Raw genomic sequence first — 6555 nt, forward strand, 5'->3', positions numbered from 1 at the left:
AAAAAAAGTCCTATTTCCCATGTACAGTATTCCTTATTCATCCATTTTTAATGTGGACATCATTTAGGTTTGGGGAAAATGGCTCTTTTGCACAGTTTTTGTGTAGTCAATTGCATAACTAAACAACTTCATCATTACTCGTTACACAGGTCTTGGACTGACTCTCTGTGCTGGCAGAGTGGCCAATCCAGGCTTAGTATCAGTGCAGCTCAGCTCGGCTTTGTGGCCCAAATGCCCTCAGCTAAGCTGGTCTCAGACCTGCTTTGACCAGGCTTCCTGCCAACTCATCCAAAACAATGGCGTAATTAAATAAGCAAACAGATTAGAGCAGCCTGACACAGAGGGAGATGGGAGCATAGATGAGGCCCCTGCCAGGCCACAGCAGGTTCAGTTAATACTTGGAAATGCATTAGCACATCTGTCCGGCATGCTGTGTTAAGCACAGATATGTTAGCTTACAATGGGATGAGAGGGTGAAGTGTATTACAGCGCAGGGCTGGTCAAAGTTTTCTTGTAGGGGCGGCTTCATCAACTGAATTTACATTGAGTTATTTTCTGCTATGGGGGAGGTACATGAAAATGTTCGTCTTAAAAAAAGTTTTCACATTTCCACAGTTAGTTAATTGAAAATGGCTGTACACTCTCAGAAAAAAATTTAAAAAACTTTTCCCTGAACCAATACCTTTTTAAAAGTTACATCTTTGCAACCTTATTTACCCCTAGAGGGTACATATTTTTACCTTAAAGCTAAAAATTTCTTAGTATTTGATATGTCCCTTTTTAAATAAATATTTTAATAACATTTTCAAAATATATAATTTATGAATTATACTCAAATATTAATTATAAATATAATAATTCTACATATATTTTTCAGATACACTATAAATAAATAAGTGAACAAAGTACTATATATAAAAAATATAGTGAAATATAATAGAATGTAAATAATAAAACGCAAATAAAATAATACAAATCAATCACATCCATACATCATGAGTGAAAAAAAATAGGTCAGGCTGTGAATCTGAAGGAAAAATGCAAAACCAGAGTAATACATATGCATAACATGCAAATGCATCACATAGGAATCCAGAGATCTGATGTGCCAGTGACATAATCTGGATCAGTAATGAGGGAATAAATGCTCAGTATCCAAAATAAGCCATTTGTTAAACACTCACCATCTGATACAATAAAAATTATGGTTCTTTCTCTATTATTTGCAGCATCCTAACAAAAGCTGTGTGTGGTTCTTTGAAGAAAAGTTGTTCGTTACAACAGATCTTCGGTTTTGTTACTAAAGGAAAAATGAAGCGCCCCTACGATCTCAGAAACCGGAGCTGTACATAGGGCAGCTTTGTACCTTACTTACCACCAAAATGTGCATATTTGGTACCTTAAAGGTACATATTAATACCTATCAGTATCTTCATGTTACATATTAGTACCTTTCAAAAGTACCAGTGCACGAGTGACAGCTTGTGTACTTTTTTCGTGTAGACTTTAAAACACAAGTGAATAGATGCTTTTTACATGAACTATACAAATTAAAATTAAAATTAAAATTTTCTTTAATTGAATCAGGTTCTAAAACATACAGAAAACTTGACTTTAAAAACACAACTCAGTCTCCTAGCAATTGTTATTTTACCATTACAAACTGTTTGCAAAAACAGACAGACAGACAGACAGACAGACAGATATAGATAGATAGATAGATAGATAGATAGATAGATAGATAGGAAGGAAGAATAGAACTTGGGAGGTTTTTAGGGCTTGGGAGATTCCCAGATTTTCCCAAGTGAAAATGTAAGCACTGAGCCTTTTGTTTTCTATGAAATTCTATAATAAGAGAAAGCTTCTTATAGTGGATATCTATGTTTGATTTAGGTTTTCTCCATCAGTTCTGTTTGCAGACTTCAAATCTCCCTTTTGTCGCACGTCTGGACTATCCTAATGACTTCTTTGAACTGCCGATGTTCTCTGAGGTTCAGCTTTGTGTGCACCTCAACCTCTCGTCTAGAAACATGCTAAGTCGCTAACCTCGACACTCTTTCCCATGTCAGTCACGACTGATTTGAGCGAGAATGGTTTCTCAGTTTTACTTACAAAATTGATATTGTGCCAAAATTCATACTAAACAAACCTCATGAGCATGAGCAATTACAAAACAAGATCTTATTCAACAAAAGGGTGAATCAGCATCTTCTAGGTCTTCATTGGCCTCTCAGCAGGACTTTGGCTTTAAGAGCCTCATTAAGATGATCCAAAGTAGCCCAGAGTGTGGACTCTGAACCAAGCGGAGGATCATATCAGACCCACCACAGCCCTGAGATTTCTCCTTGCCAAAGAGCAAACACAACTACAAATGGCCAGGCTGCAAGCACAATGCCACAGTGAAAGGAACCAAATTAGATGGAGGCTAACAACAATTTACCAACACCTATATTAGTGTGCTAGCTCTGCAGGGAGCTGAGCTGAACAAGAGCTAATCCCTATAAACCCTACAGTACTCCTCCTACCAAATCAGCATTTGCATATTCTCCATTTATTGGTTGATGAGGAAGGTTTGCAGGGATTGGGCTCGTTTCATTCTTCCACACTCTCACTCTCGCTGCCTGGGTGGTTCGATGATTATCTCCAGGCCGTGTTAGTGAGAGCGAGGGCCGTGTGTGTGTTAGAGATTAGCAGGCATTAGAAGATTCTCTCACCCCCGTGACTGAACCTAATTGGAGAGGTGGAGAAGATGGGCAAGTCATTAGCCCGAGATGTTCGCTTAGAAGTCGACCGACTGTGATGTTCAGTCTCACGATGGTTTCTGTTCGCCATTTCTTTTTAGAATGAAAGAGAGATGCCGCAACAAGAATGGGATGGGAACTTTTTTTTTACAAATCTTATTCGGATGGATACGAATCAGAGGAAAAGAGGATGATGTTGGGCTGCTGGGGGAAAAAAATGAGGCTACTTGGTCTCTTTTGGATGATGGACAAAAATTGGTGCATGAGTTCATCTGGCATACACTTTTGACCACAGTATTTATTTAGGGTATAAGCTAAAAGTTGGAAGAAATACATGCACATGCTATAACATTATGAAAGTGTAATGGCCATAGAAAGTTTTTGTAGTTTTCAGTAATCTGTGAGACCTGGTTCACCCTTACTTGAGACTGAACCTTCAACCTTTACATTGTTCCTATCAATGTCAATACAGGAGATATATCACAAATGGTTCTTAAAGGGATAGTTCACTCAAAATGACAATTTGGTCATTGTCTTCTCATCCCGATGTCATTCCAAACATGTATAAATTGTTTTCTTCTGTGAATCACCATAGGGTAAAGGATATAGAAATTGCTACATGGTGAAAGTGAATGGGGACTGGGACTGTCAAGCTCCAAAAAGCACCATAAAACCATCATCAAAGTAGTAGATGTGCCATACATGATGGACAGACTGAAAAACAAAGTCACAGAAAGTGAATAAGTTATTCAAGTTTGATTGACATAAAGGTTTTTTAAGTTATATTTATGGGCTTTTTGTGCCTTTTATTTTGAAAGTACAGTGGAGAGATGACAGGAAAGTATTGGGTGGAGAGAGGGAAGCGGGATCAGCAAAGGACCTCGAGGGTTCAAAGTAATAATAATAAATCAATTGATTAATAAATCAAATTAAATTAACACACATTAAAATAGAAAACAATTATTTTAAATTGTAATAATATTTCACAATAATCCTTTTTTTTTTACTATATATTATCATTTTATGGGGAGCATAAGAAACTTTCAAAAACACTTAAAAAATCGTACTGATCCTAAAAAGGGTATACTGCATGTACAGTATATAAGAAATCTAACATTCTTCAAAGCATTTCAGGCAATACTGACAGGATTTCTTCTATGCATGTGTAGGGTAAGAAAACATGATGATGATTTTATGTAAGATATGACAGCATAGTAAGATCAAGAGAGGAAGATCAAAGGTTTCCCTTTTCACTTATATCATCTGGACATTGATATGTTGCCAACTAATAAAAGTGAGACAGAGAAAATGGGTCTGTCCTCGTGCTTTCATCTCTCATGCGCTGTCTGCAGTGTTGACATCAGTGTCCCAAACCTTGAGCCACTGCTGGCAAGATCTGCATCCTCACATGAGCTCAGAAGGCCCGACAGTGCGGTTTAGTCTGATTTTGATTTTAAGTGAGCATCAGATCAGATGTCAACGGCTATTCCCACAGGCTGCAACCCTGTCAGATACCCCTCTGTGCCAATTAGTCAAGAGAAAGGACGAAAGACAGCGACAGGCATTGGAGGGGGAGTACGGCAGAAGCTGCGCTGCTGGGGCACTAAAGCCCACCGGTGCAGGGGCTAATGGCTAATCAGAGAGGGACTTGCTCTCCTCAGAGTGGCTGGATTTGCTAAGTCCTTTTGGGGATAGCTGTCCTGAGAGACCGCAAGTGTGGAACATGGTGAGACGCTAAATGGTGGCTGTTGAGTTAGATATTAGTCTGATCTTGGGAGAGATTGACCAGTTTGTTTTTGAGTTTTGACAGGACAAGTAAACATGTTATATACTTTATTATTAAAACTATAAATGCTGTTGCAAACTGTATGTTTTTAAGTTCTGAGAATGTTTCGCATGGTTTTCAAAAATATATATTTTTTTAATTTAAGAATGTGTAGAATGTGCAGAAACATGTCTTATATAAATGTTCAATGTTTGGTGTATAAAACAGGTCCGGTCCACCCGTATACTGTATGCCACCTTTGACAGTGGTTCTCAACTGGTGGGTTGCAGCCCATAAATTGGATTGCAGGTCGATTAGGGTCATGAGCAGCAGGGGAAAAAATGCTAATATGTAAATAATAAAATGCAACTAACCATATAATCGTGCATCATTAGGATATCAAAATAAATTAAGGAACAAACAATTCCCATATATTTTGTTTTTAACGTCTGGGCATCTAATTTTCCAAAGATAACACTATTTTTGCAAAAAAAAAATAATTTGTCATTTTGTCATCTGTTGTCATAATTTTTGCATTTACAAAATTGTAAATTTTCCTATTCCGCCAATGCTGTGTTAAAAAAAGTTGCATATTGTTAGGCCTACACAGTTGAAGGTAATATTAGTATATGTTGTATTAGAAAGTTTTGTTCGGTACTTTGTCACCACTTGATGGCCAAAATAAATTCTGGTTCCTGAACTAAAACCAGCTGAGAAGCACGGTATAATTTACACTACCATTCACAAATTGACTGCTACTATTTTATTAAAGAAGTCTCTTATGCTTACCAAAGTTATTAATTGATAAATACAGTATTTACAATTTTAAATAATAAAAATAAATAATAAAAATACAGCATTTTTACCATTTAAAATAACTATTTTCTATTTTAATACATTTTCAAATTTAATCTTGTGGAAACCAGGACATTTTTTTTCAGGATACTTTGATGACTAGAAAGTTAAAAAGAACTGCATTTATTTGAAATATATTGTTTGTGACAATGTAAAAGTCTTTAGTGTCACTTTTGATCAATTTAATGCATCCTTGCTAAATATTATTTAAAAAAATACTGATCCCAAGAACAGTAGTGTACTTGTATAAGTAAATACAATAATTAAGCACATAATACATAGTATAAATAAATTAATGGATTAGATTTCAAATTGGTTGGTTACTAGCAAAACAGGCCTAAATACACTTTATTTAGGTCCAGTTCTCACCATTAACAAAACTTTTGCCTCAATAACTCCTAATTTTCTGCTTATTAGTAGTTAGTAAGGTAGTTGTTAAGTTTAGGTATTGGGTAGGATTAGGGATGTAGAATATGGCCATGCAGAATATGTGCTTTATAAGTACTAATAAATAGCCAATATGTTAATAATAGGCCTGCCAATAAGCAACTAGTTAATAGTGAGAATTGGTCCTTATACTAAAGTATTACCAAATAATTACTAAAATAAAATGAATTTAAATAAAATAAAACAGAAAATAAAATGAAATATTGGGAAAAAAAAAAACATCAAAAACACGGTCAATAGAAACCTCTCATAAAATGAATATGATTCAGTGTCAGATTGGGAGACATTTAATCCCCCTTTGAAGCAGAGGTGAGATGATGTCAAGCAAATAAAGGGTGTTTATTATAACCTGTCATGACAAGGAAACACTAACCGTGACGGATGACCCATAAGAACTCACACACACACACACACAGGCTTTAAACAGTCCTCTGATCTCAGCGTTATTGATCATTTCATTATGTCTTTTTGCTTTTTCCGTGACGGCCATTCAATCTTCACTGTCATCTTCTTTTGAACCCTGCGCTCGGGGAGGAGCGGGATGGAAAGTGATGGGTAAAAACGGGACAGAGAGCCGGGGTGCTAGCAGTCGGGGGGAGCGGGACACCGTCTGTCACTGCCATCGTGGTTGTGAACGAGTGTGTATTCGAAAAATGAGTAGAGCAGGTGGTGTGACTAAGCAGAGCCTGGTGCAAATGGGCCGTGCATATATGTGTGTGTGTGGAGCGATGAGACAGGGGTGTCACC

The sequence above is a fragment of the Sinocyclocheilus anshuiensis genome, unplaced genomic scaffold, assembly GCF_001515605.1.
Source record: "Sinocyclocheilus anshuiensis isolate Anshui unplaced genomic scaffold, SAMN03320099.WGS_v1.1 scaffold1804, whole genome shotgun sequence".
NCBI classification, from domain to species: domain Eukaryota; kingdom Metazoa; phylum Chordata; class Actinopteri; order Cypriniformes; family Cyprinidae; genus Sinocyclocheilus; species Sinocyclocheilus anshuiensis.